The sequence below is a fragment of the Cygnus olor genome, chromosome 13 (genome assembly GCF_009769625.2).
Source record: "Cygnus olor isolate bCygOlo1 chromosome 13, bCygOlo1.pri.v2, whole genome shotgun sequence".
NCBI classification, from domain to species: domain Eukaryota; kingdom Metazoa; phylum Chordata; class Aves; order Anseriformes; family Anatidae; genus Cygnus; species Cygnus olor.
The window spans coordinates 12364905-12391872 of record NC_049181.1 but is presented as its reverse complement, the minus strand read 5'-3'; the positions used below and the strand labels follow the sequence as shown (position 1 = coordinate 12391872).

General features: G+C 35.1%; 2 long non-coding RNA genes across 2 annotated transcripts in view; both read left to right on the top strand.

Annotated features, from left to right (window-relative positions):
* Positions 1–26968, top strand: part of LOC121077479 — a 156730-nt gene that overhangs the window by 63417 nt on the left and 66345 nt on the right. The gene's annotated exons all lie outside the window — the stretch shown is intronic.
* On the top strand, positions 3031–5088 carry LOC121077480. Its single transcript, XR_005824078.1, has 3 exons — positions 3031–3116; positions 4660–4696; positions 4825–5088. It is a non-coding gene; the product is annotated as an uncharacterized LOC121077480 (long non-coding RNA).

Genomic DNA, 26968 nt, shown 5'->3' with positions numbered 1-26968 from the left:
GGTTTCCTTCTTCAAAGTAAGAGAAAACCCAAAGTCGTCTTGATGGTGGTATGAAAAATCTATAGGTTTATGTCATTATTTGGTGAGAAAATAAGTATAAATTTACCTTTGGGGAAAAAAAAAGAGGATTTTTTTTTCTAATGCCACTAATTTTTCTAACTGACTCCTTTTAACTCGTTCACTCTACTTCAGCACTAGAGAGGATTAGGAGGCCACTGGGAAACAGATGCACTCTGACTGTCATTTTTTGCTCCTGTTGTAAATCTGGAGGATCGCTCTCTTCCACAGTGCATACATGTATGAATGTTGAGAGGGAGAAGTATCTCCACAGTGATAAATCCCTGGGTCTTTGTTCCCAACACAGGTGGTTTTTTTTGTTTTGTTTTGTTTTTTACCAGAACATGATTTATCTTTTTGAAAAAAAGGCTTAGATTGAACACTGAGTTCCAAAGAGTAACATCTGCATCTGTAGTATTTGTTATTTTAACAGGACTTGTTTAATAATTTGCTGAAAAGAAGCAGAGTATTTTAAAAAGTATTTTAATTGTAATTCTTTTTACTTATCTTCCAAGCACTGAATTTACTGTTATTCCAAGAGTTTGATCCCTATTAAAAATACATTTCTTTGAGTTTTCTTAAATAGAAACAAAACAAAAAGCAAAACCAAATACAAAACAGCAAAAACTTGAGAATGGAAGCTGGTTTTGCTGAGCTTTAAAAATGACATTGATACTCCTTATGTAAATTACATATGTTATCCATTTACTGGATTAACATAAGAGATGGGAAATCCTCCAGAGTGCTAATATATTATGAATAAATACATCTGCCACTTGAGACAGTAGATACAGAAATGAGTTTGGTCTGTGGAGTTGTACACTGAAGATTAGCATAGTCCTACAAGTTGAACTCAGTGATACGTGTTTCTCTCTAATGTTCACCTTTATAAATCTTCAGGTGATTACAGAATACTTTCTCATAGTAAAAAGATAAATTTGTTCTATATGGTGCTGCCTGTTTAGGAAGATAACAATTGGAAAACTTATGCAGTCAAATCTCAGGACAGGTAGGGGCTCAGTGTAGGGGGAAGACTTTTATTTTGTTAGGATATTAGGTGAAGAACCACTAAAATGATTAAGGGACTGGAACATCTCTCCTATGAGGAAAGACTAATAGAGCTGGGACTGAGAGCTGAGCCCAGCCCTCCTCATAGGAGAGAAGGCTCAGAGTGGGAAATCGTGATGTGTAAAAGTACCTGAAGGAAGACTGTAAGGAAGATGTAGCCAGGCTCTTTTCAGCGGTGTCCTGTGACAGGACAAGAGGCAAGGTGCATGAACTGAAATACAGGAGGTTCCAGCTGAACATAAGGAATTTTATTTCTTTTTACCGTGACTGACTGAGCACTGGAACAGGTCATCCAGAGAGACTGTGCAGTCTCCATTCTTGGAAATATTCAAAAGCTGTTTGGACATAGTCCTGAGCATCCTGCTCTCAGTGACCCTGCTTTGAGCAGGGGGTTTGACCTCCAAAAGGTTCCTTTCAACTCAGCCATTCTGTGATTGTGATATTCTTTATCAGAGAGATTTAAGAGGTTACATACATCTCATAAGCAGAGCTTCCCATTATGATACAGCTATGCTTTCATTTGTATTCTTATTTTCACAGGGAGGAGTGAATTGAAAAAAATGTCCCTTGGACTACAAAGAAAGTATGTCTCTTTGAAACACTTTCAGGACCTTAAATCTAATTAAGAAAAAAGAAAGTGTTGATCTGTGGTGGTGTTGAGATGGCACGTTCTACTTTCTTTCAAATTCCACCATTTTGCAGACTGTTTGAAACGATAGGTTTCAGATGTCATTGTGAGTAGAAGGTGCCTTACCACTAAGGCAATGGTTACTAGTAACTTTTTTGACACTCTTCTGTTTCCAATATCCAGGAGACTCCACTTAGATGCTGCGCAGTGCATGTAGGCATGATGAGATTATCCAACCTGATTTAGGAACTATGTAGTCAGTTTACCCCAGGAGCCATGTAACTTCATCTGGTCTCCGATTAAAAGGACCTCTTAGCAGGGCTGAGGAGACTCTGAAGAAAGCGTAGTTCATGTATCTGCATCACAAGTTTTATTCAAGATTCCCCTGGTTTAATAGGACTACATACTTAGATGTGTCAGACTGTGATAATGTTCATTAAATTCACTGGTCTTTCCTTTATGGGTGGATTTGAATGTTGCTCGTATTAGATTTGGTACAATCCAATGCAAGTGGATATAAAAGCTTCTTAAACTGAGAATTTGATCCGACAACAATTTTCGTCTATACAACAATCTGAGAAATGAATTATCAATTTGAGATCTAACCATTATGTTGTAAAAGCATTGAAAAAAAGAGATGTTTAATCAACTAAAATAATTTATTTAGAAATACCAGCTACTTGATCTGTTTCACTATCAAGTTATTTTTCGTTTTGAAAAATCTTAAGCTATTTTTCCACGAGTACGTATTGTTTCAAAAACAGATTAAAGGGAGTTGGTTCACCGACTATTAACACCTCGTTTATTTGAAGTAATTATGTGGAAAAATTTCTTCCAGGAAGAATATTTGATATAAAATGAGTCAGTAGTATGTCCTAATGTTGCTGCATAAATGAGGCTTTGTCTCAATAAATTAGAGCCTGCAAAGCCATAATCTTAATAAACTTCACAAATTACTTTGCCAGTGACTGTTAAACTGGAAGTGTTATCCACTCTAGGGGGAAATAACTGTTTTTATACTTGTTTATTTCTGAATGGCACAATAATTATAAGGCGTTCTTTTTATGTAATCCCTTTTACATTTGTATTTAAAGAGATATGAACTTATTTGTTTTATAATTTAATAATTTGGGAAAACACATATCCAGTCATCAAACATTGTTAAATAATTTCACTCAATCATCTGAGTATTTATTAGAAAGAGATGAAGAATATAGTGAGTTTATTCTTGATCTTTGAAAGTTATTTCCTGTTATCCCAATTTCTCTACAATTCCTGAACAGAAACTTACTACGCACATGGACTACAGAAATAAGTGAGTTCCTGTGCCCATTCATCAAATCACTTGAGCATTGGTGTAATGGTAAGCTTATTAACAGGTTCTTTTTAACTTCAGAGATATAGTGCAACTTTCATTCTGTCCAGTCATGGAAGGCAGAGTATTGAAAAGTAGATTTTAATCATGATTTGGTAGCTTTTGCCTTTTCATACTCAGAACTTCCTACTTCTGTATTGCCATGTTAACTTATTCCTCAGACTGCAAAAAAACAACTAGAAACTGCTTCCCTTGCATATCCCGATGCAATTTTTACTTCTCTGTGCATGTTTCCCAACTGACTGACACATAGAGTCATAAAAGCAAGCGAGAGGAAAGTTTTAGTATATTTTCTTATGGTGGTCTCATTTGAATTAATTTGATAGGTAAGTAAAGAAAAGAGCCAGAAATTGTCTGAAAGGGTCTTTAATCCTTCAAAGAGAGGCACATTTAAATGGGCAACTTGACTTTTTTTTTTTATATCTGTGAGGGTGATAAATATTTGGAACTGACTAGCGATGAACAAAGTAGATTCTTCACTCCTTGTGGTATGTAAGAAAAACCTGAATGTGTTTCTGCTTAACTTCAGTTAAGGATAGCTTCCAATTCAGTTTTGGGTATTCCAATTAGTTTTGGGTATCTTCCACTAAACAGATTCTTTTCCCATAGCTCCTGACCATCTCTGAGCTCAAGGAAGGTTTTTTTTTTTTTTTGAACTTGGCTCTTTTTGATGTTTCTATTTTGCTGATTTTCCTACCTCAACTATATTGATAATAAATTGTGTTTTGTTCACTCTGAAACTCTATTTTGAAGACATCCAAGGGCAGCTGAAAGAGTAGTTTTAAAAGGTTAAGAGGGCAATTAGGCACCCACTTTGCATTTAGAGCCAACAATGAAAGACAGACAGGTCTCACTTAAATGCCAGTTTTCCAAGGAAATTTTTCATTAGATGAAACAAGAAATAGGCTTCTATATTCTTCTGTCAATTTTTAGGAACAAGATTTAACCTTCTGTTTGGTTAAGTGGTATTTAGCTCACTTACACTCTTTAAATCTTACCCTTTACACTTATGACAGGTACAGACACATTCATGGCATTTAAGTATAAAGGAACAGGCCATTTCTTGGCATAGTCATAATATCATAGAAGGGTTGATGTGGAAATGAATGACAACAACAGACACTTTGTTTCTTGTTATTTCATTAGTAAAGGAATGTATTACTTCAAAGAATGTACTACAGTTGAGAAATATGCAGTATACAAAATGCTGAAGCAGTCATGACATCCAAGTGAGAATGTGACTATTTAGCTTGGCATATGGTGATAGAAAGAAGGCAATATGTTTTGACAGATATTGTAATTTGACAGTTAAAATAAATACACCAACTGTCAGACAAAAATGTTATGGTAGATGAAAAGTATGTACAGTATTCTTTCCTTATAGTTCTCTGTTTGAAAAAAAATGTATAAACATTTATGACATTGCTAATGTGGAACATCTGTAGACTGAGTGAGAATCGATGACACTACCTCATGCTACAGACATGCATTTTCTTCATGTCATTGACTAAACTAATGATTTTATTTCCAGAGAGTATTGTAGCGTTCTGCCACAGAAACCTGCCAGTGTAAGTATTTTTCACAAGTGAATCGTGAAGGTTAGCACAAATAACTAGACAGAAATGCAGAAAGACCCTACAGGTCTGAGGGTGAGCAAAAATGTTCAAGCCTTTTTATCGCGTTCCTTTGGTTATAGGCAAAAGAGAAGGGGTCCATAAGAGGGCTTTCAGCACTCATATCTTCAAAAGGAGTTAATTATATGTAACTTCAGAAGTCCTGAAAATTGTCTGATAATGGTCAAACCACCCAGGTGCTCAAGCCTTTCACTAAGATACAACACTGTGTTACAAATCCTGGTTCTACCTCCAGAAGAAATGCTGTATCTGTCTACTGCAAGTAGAGCATTTCATAGAGCCAGGGACCTCAGAAGCAACACCATAGGAAGGGCTAATTAGCTCAGGCTTTGTGCTGTGCTGCACTGGCAAGAGACTATACTACTTTGAAGTATTTTGTTTGGTACCAACTTGGTTATCTGTTTGCTTACCTCTCTGTACTTGTTGGAGTTTGGGAACTTTATAGAGAAATACCTTCCACACGCAGACATGATTCTTAAATGGTACAAATTACTTATTGACTTTTATTTAATATGTTGTTTTATTCAAACGGAGGATCTGACTTGTAACATGTCTTGTAAATCTCTGTTATTCCCCTGCATTACAATATACCTATTTTTGGAGAGAAAAACAAACAAAAAAAACAGTTTGGAATAGCTTGTAAGGAAACAGTAAGCCAGACCTTTTAGATGCAACATTTTTCTTTAAGGACACTAGATATTGGCATGTACAGTTGCCAGCTGCCACTGTACTTTGATAGATAATTCGCTTTTTTTGCCAGGAAAAAGATCTGAAAGTGTCAAACAAGATATTAATGTGGCATAGTACATCTTCCTTTTATTTGGTTCATTGTTGCTGTACAGTTCTTGTTCGTGTAAAGGTGATTGCTTCTTAAACCTGTGTTACAGAAATGAGACGATTATAACTGTTATTCTCAAACTTAAATTTTGACCGAAGTCTTATCCAACTTTCTGTTATCAAATGTAGCAAGACTGGAATTTGTTTTGAAAGTTTCAGAGGACTTCTCTGTAAGTACCTGCACCTCTCTGCCCAGCATATTTGTCAGTATGTTTTTTTGAAGGTGGAAATGAATATTGGTACTTGTTACAAGCCTATATAAGAATCTATAACAATGAGAGGGCTTAGCAATTTTGATGTGCTCTCTGGATTACAGGTCTGCCACTCTTTGATTTTCCACAGAACAGAATATGTTAACATCTCCAAAAAAATAAATATGCCTGGGTTTCCAGAGTTTTAACAGTACTTATTACAAATAAGTGTCAGTACTTCAAGATCTCAGGTTATCTATTTCTTCCATTTTTTTAGTTACTAGTCCATGAAGACCATGTTCTTGCACTAAACTGTAGGAAAAAAAAAATCAAATATGACTCAATCTCTGCCTTTTCCAAGCTTTTCAATTTTCCTGACTAGAATAGATGAAAGTACTGCAACAAACAAGATTGCTCCTTTTAAAAATCATTTCATGTTATGTTTTTTTGGTAAAGAGTCTTCAAGAAATCTGGATAGATCAGGATTGATAAAACACAGGTTTAGAATTGTACAGCTGGGGAAAGAATATTTCATTGCTGTTGTAATTTTATTTGAAAAAGTAGCTGATAGCATTACATGCACAGTATGTTTCTGCATTATGTTGTATAGAAAAGATTCTCCACATCACTGCACCATTTGCAGTATGCAAACAAAAAAGGCTCATTTAAATAAAACTGACTGAAGCAATATTTGTCTAGGTTCCCTATAATTATTGTTATAAGGATTTATTTATAACCATATTTTAAGATAAAATAATAATAATAATAATAAAGCGTCTAAGGCCAATGAATAGAAGTCTGTAGGCACTCGAATGTGGGCCAGATAAATATATGTCCCTTTGTATCTATCTGTAATTTGTAAACAAATTCAAGTTTTAGTGACTCAGGCCTTACAAGCTTGGAAAATGTCTCAGATTATTTGCTGAAATATAGAAAGATGAAGTTGGTTTGCATTTACTGGGTAGTGTAATCTTTTTTGTTCAGAGACAGCTGCATTATTTAGCTTTGGGAAAAAGGAAGATCTGATAATAGGTTTCAGAGGAGCTAAATCATTGACAGAAAGCAAAATCTCCTTCCTGTCTATTTTTGAATATGGCAACATGTAATTCTTAGCATCCTAGAAAATTCTTTTCATTGTTACTGTATGTAGCGTGGAGCAATCGGAAATCCTGACTGACAGACTAAAGGTTGGGGGGGTATGTGTAATCTCTGAAATACAGAACTATTTAGCAATATTGAAAAAAGCTGCTTGATACAAGGCATTAACAAAATGCATTGTGAAAGCTTGGCACCCAAATTAATGTGGCTGCCAATGTCAGACCAAAAAATTTGAGAGCGAAACAATTTGTCCAGTACTAAGCAGACACCATCATGGCAGATTCAATGAACACTCATACAGGGATACCATCTGTTCATAATGGCTTTTGAAGAATAGCAGATAAAAATGCAGTGAAGACATGAAAGTGCAAGACTGAACATCCATGGAAACAGGGCACAGTGTATACAGAGAAGCAGTGGTGGAATAGGTTAGCTAATATAGTCAATGGAACTGAAGATGTTGGCACAGAGGAGATGAGTGAGTGTACTCAATAAAAATGAAATAGTTTGGGGGCAGTGGAGAAGAAACACTGGATCTCTAATCAACTGTGAGCTAGTTTATCTTCATGGCTTGGACTGTTCAAATAAGGATTTCATGAAATGCTTTACACTGACCTGCAATTATCCTTACTTTCCATTCTGCATTCCACAAGTTGTCTTCAGCATTGTAGAAAAGATACTTAGTTCCCAAGGTTCTTATAGCTTTCTATTTGTGGTTATAAGCAAGGTTTGTTTTGAAGTGCAGCTCCATCTTTGTATAGCATATTGATAAGTGTTTTATCAATATCTGCTGTTGAAGCAAAAAGAAAATGGGAGAAATGAGATAAAATTGTTCTCTGATATCTGGGTCACTTCAGATGCAATGTTTAACAAACAGACTAAATTCAAAACTTTTAAACTCTTATAATGCAATGCCCCTTTTAACTTCTGGAGCTGATATGAGTTTGCAGTGATACAGTATATCCAGTGATAACCCACTAGTTAAAAGTAACATTTCAGTTATGAAGAACTATAAATGCAGGTGCATCTTGTTTCTAGAGCACTAGTCATGTATTTCTATAAATAGTATTTCTGTTACTTTGCAAGTGTCAGCTTTGGTTGAAATACAAAACCAAATGAAGCTGTACATGATACAAAATCTTGCGAAATTATAGTGGAAATTGTTGAATAGCCATTAATCTTCATTTTGGAAATTAATCAACTGTAGTCTGGGAAGTAGAATGAATATGGATTGGCCACCTGACAAGACAGATATTTAAGACATTTGTTTGAAGCATGTGTGCTTTTTCTAATAAGTAAGATTCTAAGTAAGAGTAGCAATATTGTTATAAAGGAACAATTAAGAAGAAAAGTTTTTTCAGTGGAGTGCTTGTCTTAATACAACATTTTTGTGTGCATGTGCAAGTACTGTATGTGTGAAGACCACAGGTTTCTTTCCCAGATCTTCTACTCCATTTACCTGCAGTAGTTTTGTAATTAAAATGTTGTATCTGCTCAGTCACACCATAATTTTCTTTGATGCTGTAGCCAGAACAGAAAAGGATGCTGGAACTTGAAAGGTTTTGTGTCTTCTAAAGGATTCAAGTTCTGTTTATACAACACTTGATGGAAGAGAAGATAACATTTTATGCATAATGCAGTCTGTAGTGAAGACTTGAACATGAAATTAATGGCCAGCTCTGTAAAAGTAATTTAATTTTAGATTGATTTTAATTTGTGAGCATTGCATAATACATCCTACAGGTGTTTGTGAACTGGTTATGCTGATACTGAGTTACTTTAGATGTCTGTGAGTTCAAACACATTCAGCAATAGAAATTCTATTTCCTTAAAAGTTGTGTTTCAATGAAGGAGAGTATTACAATTGATTACGGCTAATCAGGCATCATTTGATACTTGTTGAGAATATCATACTAAAATTTTGTAAAATCTGCAGGCTTTGAAGGGGGGTTAAAAGATGTTTTGTTTATTATGTTTATGAAGGAACCCAAGGCCTAATTAATAACTTTGTAAAGTATTTCTGAATCCTAGTTAAAATGATTAAAAAAAAAATCTAAATTGAGATTATATTAGGTCTGCATTTCTTGAGATTGGTGGTAGAACTGGGAGCAGTGCTTTTCAAGTCATTTGTTCCAGTATGCGTGTGTAAAAGGGCAGAATGCAAATTGTCGATGTAATTACTCTTATTTAGAGTATTTGTGATTAGCTCATGTATTTAGCTAATGAATTAAGAATGCCCTTTGCAGCAGTTGAGACACCTTCAATTGAAAGATAGGTCAGGGTCTCCGTTTTTCTTACTGTTCTCATGAAAAGTGCTCACTAAAATAAAACCAAGTAAACCTCATTGTTTTGTCCCTACTCTAGATATTTTTGTCATTAAAACTTCCTGTGATTACTAGAGATTCCTGAAAATCCATCGAGCTTTTTAGAATAATATTGTAGGGATGACATGTCTAACTTTGTGACGTTCTTGACCTGTTTGTTTAAATAGCTGATTTGTCCTTGACTGATCTTTTATTTATGCATGAAAATCAATATTGTTTATACCATGATCCTTCACTGCAGAACTTAAAAAGAAAACTAACAAAGTAAAATTAATCTCTTCAGATTTCTCTGAAGTAAGCAGAATAGACTGTAACTAAAAGTATTTCTTGTCACTTGCAACTGTTTTGCTCTGCAATGAACACTGAGCACAGGATGTGTTTTTGAGCAATTTTTTTTGGCACAGCTGTGAATCACTGACCTCCTAACTTAGAAGAGTTTAATTAGAGTCTGTTTGTTATAAAGGGATATCTTGTATCATTCAAAAAAACTTCCAGCAACAATTTGTAGTGATTCATTTGAATGTTCTTATTTTCCTGTTTGCAGTGTAATCTGCAAAGGTGGTTGGTTATTTGAAGAGGAAAAGATATTGGGGCTCAGCTGCCATTTGTTTGATGCTTTTACAGGTGACATATTACATTGTCAACACTTGCTTTACTTTAAATTATGCTGGCAGTAATTTAATTGGCACCATGCTTAGCCTGATGTTACTCATTTTCAGGGTGGTTAGATAAATCAGGGCCATGAGGTCCTGATTCAAAACCTTTTTTAAATAGCAAATAAGCTTTGTTTTTTTTGCACTAAGGATGTCATGTTTACTATTTAGTTTTTAATGTTAGTATTCAGAAGCATTTGCTGTTGAAAACATTCTGGTTTATGCTGAAATAATAGTGCCATCAGATGCTGAATTAGTTCCTGTCATTCTGAAGGATTTCCCACATACTTTACAAACTAAATGTTGCAATGTCAAATCTCTTTCTTCAATTATCGATATAGAGACACACTTTGTCCCCCTCAACAAAACAATTACCAGTAAAGGGTTTTCGAAAGGTAGTTATTAGTAACCTGTGAACCAAGAATCAGGAATCAGGTGTCAATAGACTGAGAACACCGGTTGGACTGAAGAAATATTAGTGTTTTTTGTTTTTTTTTAAAATTGTATTACTAATGTGAAAACAAATGAAAGTCCAAAACCTCATGTAAAACAAGTCAATTTTGTAAATACCTATATCCTAGTTCTATCTCCAGGAAGATCCATTTGGTGATGCATTGACTTAAATCAAAATACCTCTTCAGTTTTTTCAAATACTGCAGATTGTATAAATTTGTGTCATGATATTTACATTCATGTGAGTTTTGACATGTTTGCCACTCATTCATATGAGTTTTGTCTGTATGCTTATATTTCTTAAATAAATGAATAAAAATCCAAAAGAATATTCCAGCCTGGAGAACATCTGGGGACTGATAATGTTTGGCTGATGGAGATCTTTTCCATGAAAAGACTAGCTTTGCTCAGTTTTCCACAATCAGATACTGAGCTGGTTCCCTATCAGCGGCATCTGTTATATTTTAAATGATTCACACTGTTCATATGAAAGATATTAATAAATCATGCAGTAATAAATAAGTAGTTGGTAAATGCAAGAACAGTGAAGTGGTAAATGGATACTGCATGACTGACACAGATGAACCAGTATAAATCTGTCAGTGGGGAAAGTTGTTGTGCTTATGCTTAGCACTCAAATATAGTAAGGCATGCCAAAGGAATTAGAAGTGATTGAAATTAGTGTAAAATGATAAACGAACAATGAAAGTTACAAAACATCCTAAAATGTGAAAGATTACCCAGGTGTTCTGGCAAATTGGCCATTTTTTTTGCCTTTTTTTTTTTTTGCGAGATGTTTGAAATGTGAACGCTATTTCAAATGTTCCAAAGGAATAACACCAAGAGTTCAGCAATGCAGAATTTTGTGGGGGCTGCCTTTAACCTCTCCAACAATTAGCAAGGAGAAAAAAATAATAAAAAACTTGTACACCTCTTTTCAGCGAAGTCATAAGACACCATAGTCGAAGAGGCTGTGTAACTTTCTAATGTTTATCAAACTGAATCTTAAAAAAAAAAAGGCACAAAAAAACAGCATACATTTGTCAGTTATTCAAGGGTTTCATATTTTGCCTCTTGCTTGCCACATAATTTTTATATTATTCACCGGATGTTTAACCCAAAACTAAGGCGTGACCACTGGGAAGAGCTACAGCTGCTTTATACTGATGCATGTAGTGGGGTATCTATTTGTGGGGATGGTGAGCTATAGATGGCCAATTTTGGATTTAAACAAAACAAAAAAGACAAACACAACTACTCATGTAAAAACAGCATTAACTTGTTGTGTGTGTGTGGCTTAAAGCATATTATTGCATGAGTAGTCTGCGTTTTGTAGAGTCTTTCAATAACTTGAAAGTACTACAGTCCTCACAAATCACTTCATGACAAGCACATAGTTGAGCTTTCAGAAGTGGTGAGGCAGATTGCACAGGTAGCCCTGTGATTGAAAATGTGTGTGGTTTCTTGCATAGAACTATCTTCAATTAAGTGCATAAATTATTTTCTAATTCGGCAGTGAAATATAATTCTAATTAATGGCAGAATGATGAAGTGTGACTTCTGTCCTCATCTGCACTATCTTATTGTTTGACAACTTTCTGCCCACAGAATTCACTGCAGGTACCTTTTATTTTAACTAAAGAATATAAACAGTAATGTTTTGCTTGGCAGTGAAGAACATTTGAATGAATTTGGACTTTCAAATGACTTTCTGATGAACTTTATCTGCCACTGGAGCTGCATGTAAATATATGTGCATAAACTTTGATGAATTTAGACTGATGGAAAACTTGAAGTCTAGAGTGTGACAAAAATCTCTTGACCAGGATAAGGAAAATATTTAATGTATTCTAATGTCCTTCATTCTAATCTTGTTTGCTAAATACTAAAATAAGAGTAATACACAGTTGCAGTTACTCCTTCATAGCAAACCTTCTTAGACAATGCATATAATAAACTGCCCATCTGAGGTTAATGTCAAGGTATGTTACCCAAGCACATCTGTTCAATGCAGAACTCAAAGGCAATGCAGAAAAGAAAATGTCAGACATAAAATTTTCTGAGAAGGAAGAGTATTCTCAAGTAATGAAGAAAAATAAATGAAATTACTTGAATCTTTTATGGTTTGAAAAAAAATACAAGGAAGCAGTTTTGTCAATGCAGGTGGAAATGTTGCCTTTGAAAATAAGGGATGTCAGGCAACCATATATTTTTGTTATTTCAATATCTTTTTGTGAAGAAAAAAGAAATCATGAACCTAAATTCACATCTAGATTATGAGTAAGAAAAGCGAACAAGTTTGGGTTTAGAGCAGTACCTATACTGAACTATTAAAATGAGAATAGGAATGTGACCTTGGATCAGTGAGTGACATGTTAACAGAGAGCATCCTTTGATAATTCTGCCTTTTAGCATTTTAGCATATAACAAATCATAGAAATTAATATTTAGCAAAGACTGTGCTAAGTGCAGATAGTCCTGAAACTTGTTAGTGTGCTTTTTTTCACTAAGCATTTTCTGCTGAGATTCAGGCATTTCTGAGATGTAAATGAACTGATTAGTACCAAATAGCAGCACAACAGATCATGAGGGAGGGGGCATAGTGTTGTAGTTTCTGCAGGATAATGTGCATTAGCAAAGGAGCATTAAATAAGTAGAATATAATTTCCCATTAGAATTTGACTGGGACACCTAATTTCTCTGGCTTCCAGCTGAGAAAGCCTCATTGAATTATATCTGTCTGCAGAAATAGCTTGTTAAAATGACTTGCAAAGCAGCATGAACAAGATGGATGCAAATGGCTGAAAACTGGAAGAGGCTGTTTGCTTTTCCAAAGATTCTAATCCCTCCAGACTTGAACATCAAAGACTTAAAACAACTTATGAACCACACTCTTATAATCAAATGGTTCTTGTCATATCATTGAGCTGGTAGAAGGAGCAGAAGGAACATAGAAGGTATTTACAAAAGCCCTGCTCTGTGCTTCTTACTGCTACAGAGGGGATATCTTTGCAGAGCTACCAATAAATAAAATAAAATAAAAGTTCTGACTAGTCTAGACATTTGCTTACATTTGAAGATGTTTAAAAAAAAAAAGGGGGGGGCGGGGATATGTCATTGCTGACTTCAGAGTTTACAAAGTATAGGTTATTTTCTGTGTTCAGAAATGTACCAAATAGGAGTGCTCAGAGCCATCTCAAGGACATAGTCTGTTCAATTAATGTCCTCAAATATTTGAGGTATCTAACTCTTACTGCAGTACTGTCAAAGAAAAATGCAGTGTACCTGTATCACTGACACTATAGGTATTGAACCACCAGTGAACTGGGCAAATAATTTATCAGATGGATTTAGTACGACTGTTTGGATTAAAGAAAGCCAGAGAAACAACTTCTTATATTGCTGGGGGTGTTTCCCACTATTAAAAGCCTTCTACCAAGTCATTTGTTTGTTTTTGATGTGTTTTTGTGCATATCCATGGACTTTTTTTTTTTTGCCAAGAATGAAATGCTTTACAAATTCTGGAGGAATTACTAAATTACTATGTATTGTAACAGGAATGTTATGCTTTGTTTGTCTCTCTTCTTAAAGAAGGCAATTGCACACAGTTTCTGTATCATTAAATTATTAAACCTTCAGCATTTAAATCAACCTATATAAATTGTATGGAACACCCTGATAAGAAAAGATGTGCTTGATATGTGATTATTTTGTTGGCTGTCTTTTAGAAGTATCCATGAAGCTGTGGCATGTAGCATACTTGTGAAAAGCAAGTGTAATAAGTGCAACTATTGTCATTTAATTGTCCGTAAGTAGCATTTCCAGAATAAATTGAGGCTTTCTTTCTGTATGTTTAATCATCAGCTTCCCAACGTTTGACTTCTTTATACCTTTCACTTACAGTATTTGCATTTTTTTCTAGGCATGAAACTGCATATTAACAGTTTTATTAACACTGATTCTGCTTCTGTCAAAGTAGTAAATTTTGTAATGGGAGATTTAATGATTCTTGACAATAGTAATGAAATAGAAGAAAAACTGTGGCATTGATAAAAACTCTAAAATAAGTAAATGAAGCTAAAAATTTATTCTCCCATTTCCTGTCTTGGGATACTAAATAAAAAAAAATATATTCAGATTGAATAGTAAAAAAAAAAAAAAATAACTTGGACACTGAAAAAAATGAATGTTTATTTTTAGCTGTAGAAAAAATCTCAGTCCCAGACTAATTTTTAAATTTAGGTAATTCCATTCTGCCTTCACTACTAAGATGCCCTCCATTTTCTTTTTTTTTTTTTAAAAAAAAGAACATTGTGAACACCTTTTTCTCTTCTCTAGAAGCATTATTTGCCTAGTAAGTGAAATGATTCAAGTTTATCTACAGAAAATGTAATAGATGCAAAAAATGTAATAAATGCATAGGACTGTAGGTTCAATTTGAAAGCAGTATTTCCACAGCTAGCCAACAGTTTGTGGGATTGGTCTTAGGAGAATGCCACAAATGCTTTTCTTTTTTTCTTGATACTTTGATTTTTTTTTTTGTTGAGTAAATATTTTTCTTTAAATATGCTTTCTTTTAAGTGTAGAAAAAACTGTTCCCAGGACTATAGAGAAGTGACTGGTTTGTATTTTGTGTATGGTACTCTAAATGCTATGCAGATATATTAACAATTCTACTTCCAGAAGTCCTGGGAAATATTCGCACTTGGAAATATACTTGATTTCCTACTTCCTTTTGCTTAACAGCAAAACAACTTAAATTTTAGTGAAGAAAAATATAATGAAACCTAAAGGAATTGCAACCCTTGCATCATTTACTATTGTAGTACTTATAAACTAATTTATAAGAGTTAAGTTTCTAATTCCAACTCCATGGAGAAAATCCAGTTTATCATAGGGAAACAGATGGTTTCCTGAAGTTATCTTTTTCTCCATTCAGAAGACCACAGTAATAGGATATCAACAGTCCCTAGTGAGGTGAGTCTGTGACCATGAAGTTTATACATAGGAGACTCACAGCTTTTGTTCATCCTTACTAAAGAAGAGATTTCATCTCTACACTACAGGGTAGATGCAGGGTGTGTGTCGGGGGTGCAGGCCCAGTGGGTGAGCCTGGCCATCAGCCTCACCCTATCTTCAGCACAGCGGAGGTGACTGTGGTCAAACAAACTTTAATCTGCTTCAGGTTTTAGTCGTGTGGCCAGAGTATGATGATTAAGCAGGTGGTGAGTTGGGAGCACTGCTTCCCATGTAAAACCAGGTCTCTGCTGATCTTTGTCATCTCCCTGACTCTGTGGCCCATATCTTGTTGCATGCTCCTATCTGTCTTTTGGTACCCTTTTGGCTCAGGGTCTAACTGGAGAGTAAAGCAGTGTAAGGTGTAGACCATGAAAAGAAGAAGATGCCCTCACCATTTAGCTGGAATGGTTCTGTAGTGGGACAGAACAATTTAAATCCACTTTAAATCCTTCTTTTCAAGCTTTTTCCTTTCTTAGAATAATGAAGTCATTGCTGGTATTGAGTGAGGGAGCATGCCTTTAGTCTGTTGATTAGAGGCTTTTCCTCAGAGAGGGAACACCTCAGCTTCTTTCAAAATATTTAAGCATTTTTACAAATATGTGACTAGAGCCTGGATCCAACGTGTCTCTAGTAAGGACTCTACCCACTGGGGTATTCAGTAGTTCTCACTGGTATAATGAGTATGTATCCCACAGAGGATCGGTTACAGAAAACGGAATTGACAGATTCCTAACTGACTATTCCTAGCTGGCTGACACAGATGACTCTGAACAGTAAATTGACCTATGTGAATCTCATAATCGTTATATGAATTAAAGAATTTGCTTTCAGAGTTAGTGCAATAATGGCTAGGTGCCTAAAATTATTTGCTGAGTAAAGACATTAACTACCTAGACTTGTTTCTTTCCTTTCTACGTTCTCCTTTTTTTAAATTTGTTTGTTCTACACTGGACATTTAAGGTATTTAAACTTACAGCTAGTAATCTGCTGATGCTGTTTCCATGAGACACATCAGAAGTGAAAATGCTCTTGACAGATTGTATCTGAACAGTGTGTGAAAGGCCTTAAGTTCTTACAAATATCTTACTGTTTTGGTAATACTTCAGGAAAATTCTGCAAGAGAACATTCCTGGAGTTCTTGACCTCTCCTCTCCCTTTATTTTTTTTTTTATTTTTTATATATATATTTTTTTCAGTAGCCCTTTTTTTGAAGTACTTTCTAATGCCTTTAAGGAGAGTGCTTGCTAGTAAACGCTGCGGATGTTTCTGTTTGTCTTCTAACAGAAAGTTATGAATATTAGAGATGCTAGGCAGCCTGAACTTGTGACTATATCCTGTCTTGGGTTAACAGAAATGAAAAGGCATATACAGTGTGTTACAACCTCATTGACACCCTCCAGTTACACAAGTGCAGGACTTCTGTTGGTGAGCTGTCTGTGCTAGCATTGCTCAATATTATCCAAGGGCATGACGTACAGCAGGCAGTCACCATAGCTGCTGGGTTTTGTATGTATTGGTGATTTTGTATGTAAAGGTGTTTTCCTGAAAAGAGCATCATTTTTCCCTATCTTGTGGGTTCATATTAATTTATTTTTTTTAGCAGATTGTTTGCAGCTTTTGTAAATGTTGAGAAAGGATGTGATTTTATTTCAGCCATAGATCTTTGTAGCAGGCAAAATGATTGCAGCACATATTGTGGAAAAGGTAATTTGCTTTTGACTAAACATTCAAGTGAGCAAAGACTAATTGTGAGCTTAAGTACTAGAGGTAGGGAAATCTTTAGTGATTTGGTTTAGTGATTAAAGTGCAAAACCAGAAAGGCCAAGAACTTGACTGAGCAGCAGCAGAATTGAGGAAGCTTGATTTCCTGTCTCTGTGTTGTATGATATACTCTTCAGGACACCCAAGTTTGTGAACCTCAAATGAAGTCTGTCCTGAATTTAAGCTGTACTTCCCACATGCATCCTTGCAGTGTAATGAAGGAGTAGGCTCACACTTACAGGGTCTCTCTGTCCAATGGCTTCCCAGTCACTACAGAACAGTACAGAAACTTAATTATCTGTGAGAATACATAGCTCTGTAACCTGTTTGAGTTCTATTTATGCTTGACTGTGCCAAGCGAAAAAGAGAATAGCTCTTCTCAACACAAAGCTCTGAGAAGCAAAACAATTCCAAAAAGAAGTCCCAGCAAGTGTAGGACGATACAAGCGTAGGACAATACAAGAAAGGAAGAAGAGATGTTAGAACATAAGTAATGTTAATTCTTACAGATGAAGACAAGTCAGAATAATCCTTTCCTTTTTCTGCTGAGTTTGAGTAGTCTACCTTGGCTACTGCAACTGTTTAGCTTTAAATTGCTCAAGCATTTGAACAAGTTAATACTAATCTGAACTGCAATTAGCACTTAATCGGTAGTGGTAATGTGAGTTTAGCTTTTGCATCGTGTTTTACTATGTTTTGTGAGCTGGTCACATGCTGGAACACTGCAAGTCTTTGTCATTTCTTCTCAGTTGCTGGACTCTAACTTGGATTCTACTAACATTTATTTTGAGATCGTATGATACATTGATAGTAGACTCTAAAACTTGTCATACCATCCATAATTTTTAATATGTAGCTTTCTGATAAAACCTATGTTCTACAACTCTTCTGTGCAGGCAGCCACCATAAAGAAGTGCTTTCCAGACCCTATCAACATCAGAGATGCAAGTTCAAGAAACTTGTAAATTAAACCTCTATTTCTGATGATGGCTGTGTGACAGTTGGATTCAGTTGGGCAGTGTGTATAAATGCATCAGATTAGTAGCTGGACTTGGCACAATGCAGGAAGCATATCAGGAGAACATGGGCTGATCTGTCAGTTGTTCTTTCAGTTGTTCTTAATTCCTTCCAACAGGAAGAAAGCACACAAACGTGTATTTGAATTATATCTTTATAATCTTTATATCTAACATTTATATCTGCTAGTCACTACAGTCGTGTTGTAGAATGATCCCTTCTTCCTGCTCCTGAGCATGAAGTTTAACTTCGTTAAGTGATGCATTTCTTGTCAAATGTTTTAAATAATATATTTGCAGGATCTTTGTCAATTTAGCAGTGATAGGAAAGTGTAAGAGCTTTTTCTGTAATATAGACAGTCATGACTGACGCAAGTATTCAGGTGCCTTAACATGCTGTTCTTGTCACTGTTCCCTAGGGTTTTCAGGGACATTTTATTACCTGTGGGTACATGACATGTTGGTTTCATCACTAAATGTTAGAGCTGAGATAATTTTGATGACTTTTCAGCAGATTTGATTGTTAAAATGAATTTCATTGGATCCATATTTTGGACTATAAATTAAAAGTGGCACTCTGATGCCTGAGAGCTAGACTAAATGAGGGGCTAAGTTAATTTCTGAACTGAAACTTAAAAGATTATACAGTAGTTTAGCCAAGGGATAAAGTACAGATCTTAGTTACTTTTATTCAGCACAGAAGTTAGGTGAAGTCACTGATCTTGTGTTTAATGACTGAGAAGTGAATCTGGTTCCTGGTTTTCTTGGTGTGTAGTCACCACATACATATTTTAATTTACCTTTCAGAATTCCCTGTTTTTTAAAAAGACTTCTGATCTCTTATTCTAGAGAGAGATATATTTTTCTTAATGCTTGTTTTACTGTGATCATTCTCAAACATCAGTGCATACTGTCCTGTTGTATTAAGTAGTTACAGCTGTCCCCATGACTTTTTTATTTTGAAAAGTTAGATGACTTTTTTTTGTTTTTCTTTCGGTTAGGCATGCCTTATTTCTTACATCTGTAGCTACCTGAAGGGATCTGTGGTGTGGATAGTTGAGCATATCCTCATAATTTTGTTTGAAGATGGTGTTCCTTTTTATTTTCCCTTGGTTGGAAAGTTACGTTTTTTAGAATCCATCCCAAAAGGCTCCATTCCCACAGTTTCAAGATCCAACTCTGATCTGGATCCTATACACTTCTGCAGAGACGTGCACGACTATAAATAAAATTTCCTTCTGAACTGTGTATACGTGTGAAAGGACCATGATTTCACGTTGTGATTTGTGATGAGCTAAGGACCTAATTTTCACACCAAGTAGTAATTAGCATCAAACCATAATGTTGTTCTGGCACAGCACTTGCGCTTGCATAGTTACCTCATTGAATCTTATTCTGCCCCCAAAGCTCAACAAAAGGTATCTAGAAAGACCGCTCGGTGTGTTAATGATTACTTTGTCTTGTAAATAGTCAGGGGCTTCTGTGTCTTTCAGGAGTTTCCGGTTATTTTTTTTTTTTCTTTTAACCTTACTTGGTCATTAAAAAATAGACTATAGAGAAGAATAGATCTTTTTGAGATTTAAATGAACTTCGGTGGGGTGAGAAGGGGATGAAATTGAATCATGACACTTACTCATGTGTGTTCAGGTTTGTTCAACCATAATTAAAAGATGCTAATTGGTTTGCATTAGTTTTGGATGTAAGGCAGAAACTGCACATCTTTTCCACACTATTTGGAATGAAGTCATGCCAATAATGTATGTATTTAATTCAGCTTTCAGTTGGATATAATCCAAGGCCATTTTGGAGAACAGTTATAGGAAGGACTTGTATGAATAAACTAGATTGCTGTTAACGTTTCTATTCTTACTTTCTGAAAGGTTTGCAATTACTTCATCTCCTTCATTCAAGCTACCTCTGTAAAGGTCAGGAAAAAAAAAAAGAAGTGGTTTGGGGGGGAGGGGAGAGAGGTTGTCTTTTTTTTTTTTTTTTTTTTTTTTTTGCAGGGGTGGGGGGGGACAGGAATTTCATCTGAATGACAAATGGTTCTTTGCTGATACGATGGGAAGAAAAGAATTAATGGTTCAATTAAGGACGAACAAATGATACCAGGAAGAAAATCAGAACTTGCCCAATTTAAGTGCTTTGTATTATATGAACAGAACTTCAGTGATTGCTTCAGTTACTGTTAATGCTAAACTCCATGTATAAATTTCTGAAATCTTTAGTGGAATACTTTGGCTACATTAGCCTTCATTCAGCTTTTAGTATTTCATTCTCTCTGTGCTTGTCAATTTTTTTTGGATTTGTTAGGCAACCTTTTTTTTTTTTTTTTTTTTTTTTTTTTTTTTTTAAGTCCATTAACACCATTCCAGAGTCCTGGGAATTTGATCCTTGACATTTTTTTGTGAGGCAAGAGATCATCATCCTTTCACTGGATGCTGTCCTTGGCAATAAAATATGGGAAATGCCAACTAGATCTGGGACACTTTCCTTTCGGTTCCACGCTGAATTATAGTGGCTCTGTCTATGTATTTAGATAGTAACAGCGATTTCATAACTGTAGCTCTTCGTACATCCTTGACTTTGAACAGAGTAAACGAGGTGCCACACTGAGATTACTCTGTTACCCTTTTTGTCTTTTTTGGGGGAAAAGGAAGTTGTCTGATAATACGGAAGGGCTTATGCTATTGTCCACTCTTGACAGTGTAAGAATGGAAATTGAAATGAAGGCAACTTCCCACGCGGGAACTATTAGCATAGCCAGTCACAGATCCTAAGGCCAAAGAGCAAATCAGAGCAAACTCATATTTAAAAGAGCAGTAGTTTTGAATGTCTACCCAAATGTGGAGTTCAATTTGAACTGGCCAATTGATAGAGCTACTTTGTGAAGTAGTAAAGTCCCTGGGAAAGTGTTTTTGAGAATAGAGTTTTTAAACAACCTAAGACAGATTTTCCATGTTCCACTTTAAACACTGGGGGGTGAGAGTTATTTTACTGTAGCAATAAAAATGTCTAACCTAAGTAACTTTCTTAGGCTTCCTTTTAGTCGGATATAAAGTTATAGGAAGTGATCAGTCCCTCTTTAATGTATGTGGAGTAAATTAGTTTTAGAAATGACTGTTTGTCCACATGGACTACAGAACAGAAACTTGGTGACAATCTTTGTCTAGATTTTGAGGCAGGTAGAGTGAATGAATTCCTATGTGATGTGGAGATCTACCATAAATTGCTCTGAGGTATAGGATGTTGTTTTAAACGTTTCTTTTGTTTCATTGTTAGCATGACTCCGGTGCTTTGGTAAGTATCATAATAGTAAAACCCTGCATCACTATAGATTTTTAGGAGAAGTACATTAGAATAAGTTCAGAATGTTTGCTTTATGTTTTGTGTGCTCTTTCAACTCCATTTTCAATTCAGGACTAACCCGCTAAAGAATAATAAGTAGACTTTCCATGTATTTGGGTGATCTTTAAAGTTTAAAAAAGGACTTTTTCATATTAAGTATAAGTTTATTATTTGAGAGTTAAAAATACCTTTCTGTTGAAGTCCTAAGTTTTGGAATTGCTGTTTTATTGATTTTTTCGTAAGGACAGAATGAAAGAATTCTGTCTTTGAATTGTGATAAAAATATAGATTTTTTTTTTCTAGGTGAGTGCTTCTAAAATACAATCAAAGTGTCATCTCTGCTGAAAGATTGCTAAATTGTTACTTTTAGTCTTCCAAATAGGCATGAATTAGAATAAAACATTCAGAATCTGTTGTGTAAACCACATTATTTTATTTAATAACTTCCACTTAACATTATTTATTATTTTATTTAACCACAAACACATGAGCTACTTACCCAGATAAATTCCAAACTTAACATTACTGTAGATCTTAGCAGTATCCCATAACTGTAGATTAGAAGAACACAAAAATGAAATATGGAATTAAAAATATGTAGCATGTGAGACTCTCATGCCTTCTGTAGCTTACAGAAATAGTAGAACCTCCCAACTCTACTCCTGTATTCAGTGCAGGGAGTACACTGACTCAAAAGATGCCTGAGTGAGTACCTCTTTATCTTTTTGTGGCATCATAAGAAACAGCAGGGGAAACAATCAAACAACAACAGAAAGAAAAAAAAAAAAACAGGAAAACAAACAAACAACAAAAAAGACAACCAGGAAAACAGTATCTTTCTCTCAGCTTCAACTACATACTCTGCTCTCCTTTGCATCCGTCAGAAAATGGTGTTTCAATTCCAGTTTTTGCTGTATAGAGTAAAAGTTATCTCAGGTGGCCTGGGTGAAGAGTAAAGACCTTCCTGTCATCCTTTTAGTGTGGCTGTATCACAAATAATTTACATTCAACTTCATTTAGTAATTTAGACAGACTTGGGTACTTATATAACAGTATTAACCAGGTGTTGAGATTGGTAGAGGCAGCCGAATCAGCTTGCTTGCCCCCGTAATATACCGTGGCAACTTCATTATTCTATGTAAAGGACACATTTCTGATGGATTTTTTTTTTTTCCTTTTAAATTTGTATGTTTTTTCAGGACTAGTATTACAGATTTATTTTGAATGCAAAGACCCTAATGTAGGATTCTGTTCTGAGTTCTCACCTAGCTAAACCCATCTGTCTTGGTAGACGGGTTAATCACCTAATCTGATTGGACCACTTGGTTAGTTTTTTTAATTAAGCTTTGCAGGGGTACCTGGCTCTACATTCTAAAGCCTGTGTTGTTGTGACTTTGTTAATGACATCTAAACTAGACAGATTAAATCCAGTCTACACACACTGCAAACATATCCATTTACAAAGTGACTGTCTAATTATGGAAGTCTTTTAGAGCTCTTTGTGGGCTATTCTGATACTGCAAACAATGTGAATCTTTTAAGGCTTTCACTCACTCTGTTTCTATCTCTCCAGTTCTTTCATGTGGCAACTTTAGATGCTCTAAATTATCCTTGGGGAACCTAGAGAGTTAGATTTCCCTTGGCTAAAGTTGGCCTTTGTGAACCTTACTTTCTTTGCGTAAAATTTGGCAAAATTAATTTAGTAACAATTTAAACTGCATGTAGTTCCACAGAAGTAGCTGACTTATTTAACATTCAGCTCTGAGTCTGCACTTGCAAGTTTATTTCTGGTCAAGAGAGTCACTCACAGAATTCAGATATCGTTCATTTCAAGCATCTAGCTTTATTTTCTTTTACTCCATTTTAACAATTTAATTACCCTAAACTAGAATCAGCCCATACTTTTCTTGTATGTTTGGGGTGTAGAAACCTCCCTGACTTTGCTGTGTTGTAGGTAGGATAGCCCACAACTTTTGTTTATAGGTACTTAAGGTTAAATGATGGTATAATATTTATGAAAGTATTTATTGTGCTTATATTATTGGTAGCAATATTAATTATGTCATCATAACGTCCTGTTTTATTCATGCTAATATGATTAAAGAAAACTATAAAACACTGAATTACTCTCCCTTTAACTTAATATTCAAAGTAATTTTTTGAAGCAAAGAGATGGTGTAAAGGAGTGCTTTGGCAACTTCTGAGGAAGGAAAGTGTTGAAGGTACTGTAAATCATTCTATAGTTAAAAAACAACTATGGTTATTCCTTAACTGAGAAACTGTTTGCATGCCTGGCAAAAGAACAAGTACCTAGGGCAAACATCACTTGATCAATATGTATGTTGACTGCTCGGTTGACTGCTATAAACTATTAATTTTATTTTTTTTTTCTGTGCATAACGTACAAACAAATAAAAAAAAAAAGCAATTATTTAAAATAGGACTTTCTAATTTCAGGAAGCTAGTTCTTGATTAACTTGCAGTTAGGAAAGTGGAAATATAGAAGCAGTGTTTAATAACCTGGAACTTTACAAAAACTGAGATTCTGGTCTATGGATCCAGTAGATAATCCTAGGAAATCTCTGAATTCTGGAAAATTTGGAGAGAATTGTAGACTTTTCCCAAATTCATTTAAATTTTCTTATTTAGAAGATTTTCTGGGACCAATCTTGTTAGTTAGTTCAAAATCATAATGGTCAAGTGCTGTTTGTAGAACTTAAACTGTGAAAAAAGTACACAATTTATTCAGCCATCAGTATAGTCTGATTGTAAATTCAAATCTTTAGTTGGATTACGTGGACAAGTACACTTGTCATGCTTTCATGTATGTTCTCCTCAAAACAGTCCTTTGTTTCTACAGGAAGATCCAAGTAGTTGTTTAAATGAAAGCTTGCTATTATAGGTAATCGATAAGGCTCTTATAGTATATAACAGCTAATAAATTCAAAGGACTTCCTGAATATTACAGAAATAAGCTTTGCAGAACTCTGCTGAAATAGTGTCTGTATCTGCACTCAGGGCCATGTAGACTGTCTTTTCTTATCTTTATCCCTGGGGCTGTTTAATTTTACATTAAAGTTTAGAGTATGTTCAAACTCAGGATAGAGAAATATTTTTTGCCAGAAAAAATCCCTTAATGTGCAGGGATTGATCAAGAAAATGCCAGGATGATCTGCTGCATATCATAGCACATCTTAACAACTCTACTTGCAGAAATAAAATCAGACTTAGATGAACAAAGACTGCTATTGGAAAGGCATGGAGGCTAGCTGAAAAAATGTTTGCAAATGGTGGGATTCCATCACCTCTTCTTTAAAATTATGACAAAGTTCCTATCCTCCAGTTCTTCTTCTTCTTCTTATTATTATTATATTTTATTTACTTACATATTGATTTATTTAGTTTTCCATCTCTCTCTACTGCTAGAAAGGTTTTTTAACCTCTTTTGTACTTGGTGTAACAGGACCTGAGGATGATGAATGAAGCGGGTAAGAAATGAGTATTGATTTAACATTGTGTTTGCTGCCTGTTTGGCATTCTCAGAAAACATATTACATTATTCTGTGTTAATAATCAATTAGTAGTAAGGTTTTCATAATCCAATAATAGCTGCAATAAAGAACAATTTACTGGGAAATGGAAAGCTGAATATTGTTGGCTGTAAAATCACATGCAGCATTTATTTCGGTCACCGTTGAACATTCACTGGAATACATGTTGATTGATAGAGTAATAAAAATGATATTGACAATACTTAGAAAATCTTACTTAATAAAAATAAACAACCATCCTGCATAAAAATAAACCAGAAAAAACCTTGAACACAATTAGTTTTCTTCTTTCCTCTTGTTATTAGAAGCTTCAGTAAAATGAGGTAGTCAGTAGGTTGGAAATTGACCTTTTGTGAAACTGGTGTAACTACATGCTTAAGGAGAAATTCTCCCTTACTTGTTTGTTCACTTATGCTTGTGCAAGGAGGGTAGAAAATTCTGTCATTGTGGTGGAGTTTTATGATGCCAAGACATGGAAGCCAATGGAAAACCAAGTTCTGTTTGTCTTCAAGACTTTCCTGGTTAATTCCTTCCTCAGTCAAGATGACTTAGATCTTCAGCTCTCAGGCAAACACACTGACCTGTACATTTCAGTTACTTCCTCCACATTCTTTTTGAGATGTTCAGTGTACAGAAGAGAATTCAAAATGCATTAGGTATAAAAGCAGACCTGTTCATTTGAAGCATTTAAATTTTCAAAAGGGATCCTTACATTTCTTTATGCTATTTTGTTAAATTGTAACTTCAGCCCTTACAACTAGAAATTATTTTTTTTGTCCTTTTTTCTGTTTAAGAGAATTACTAGATCTTTGTATTGAACGTTTGCTGTTCAACCCTGCTGAGCTCTGCCATTATTCTAGCACTGAATGAGGTCTTGGAACTAAAGTGTTCTGACACTTCATCCTGCTTTCTTGCATAGCTATTTCATGATTTCTCAGAATGGGTTTCAAGCTATTGCACTGCAGTATCCTTAATGTGTTTTTTTGTTTGTTTGTTTTTGTTGTTTTTTTTTCCAAACCACTTGCATTTATTTTTGAGGTGACAGTTTGGTATATGGTCAATTAAATGTGCAAAAGCTGTTTATAACTTCACAAAAAAACTATTAGGAAAATAAATGCTAGTGAAACATGCCTAGTTTTCCTTACGTAGTACAAGATCTCAGTCAAGCACATTCTACAAGTATTTGATGCTCCAACTTGGCTGGAAACAAACCAGAAGCATACTCTTTGTAGTTAAGGCCCATGCTTTATTCAACAAAATAGCTAATTCCTGGGCAAACGTGAATTGGTTTATAGCTGAATAGAATTCTGGTGTTGAAGGTGATGGTGACCTACTGGGGTCATCAGTAGAAACTTCTTTCCTTCCTCTAGTACTACATGGATTATAAAGTTTTCCCTCTGATGTTTTCCTGAGTGTGAGACACTGCAATTGACCAAGTCAGTGCTCCTCCTTCATATTAGAGCAGAGAAAAGCATGCTTGCTTAGAGCAACTTCACAGGACATTCAGCCTGCTGGAGCTGCTGCTTGCACTTTTCTAGGTGACATAGAAAATGACATGCCTTCTTGTGTTCTGCGAACACTATTTTTCCTTCTCATTTTCTAAAAGCCTTTTGTTTCATGCAGTATAATGACCTCCTTCCAAACATGGGTGCAGTATTATTTTTTTTGGTGACTGGTTTACAGCATTAATTCAGAAATAGTTGTATTCTCAGAAGTGGAGAGCTGATGAACTGTGATATGGTGGTGAGAAATGGTGACTAAGGATTGGGTGTCGAGTAGGTCTTGTTGTCAAAGCAACTGTATAGAGAACTGTGACCTTACAGTTCAGTGCTACAAGGTCGACCCCTGAAATCTTTAATAGTAGGATTATTAACACTGTAATGTTTTTAAATGACTGTAAAGCTTACTTATTTGTTGTACAATTTCATTGTTGGCAGATTTAAGTCAGAGGCATG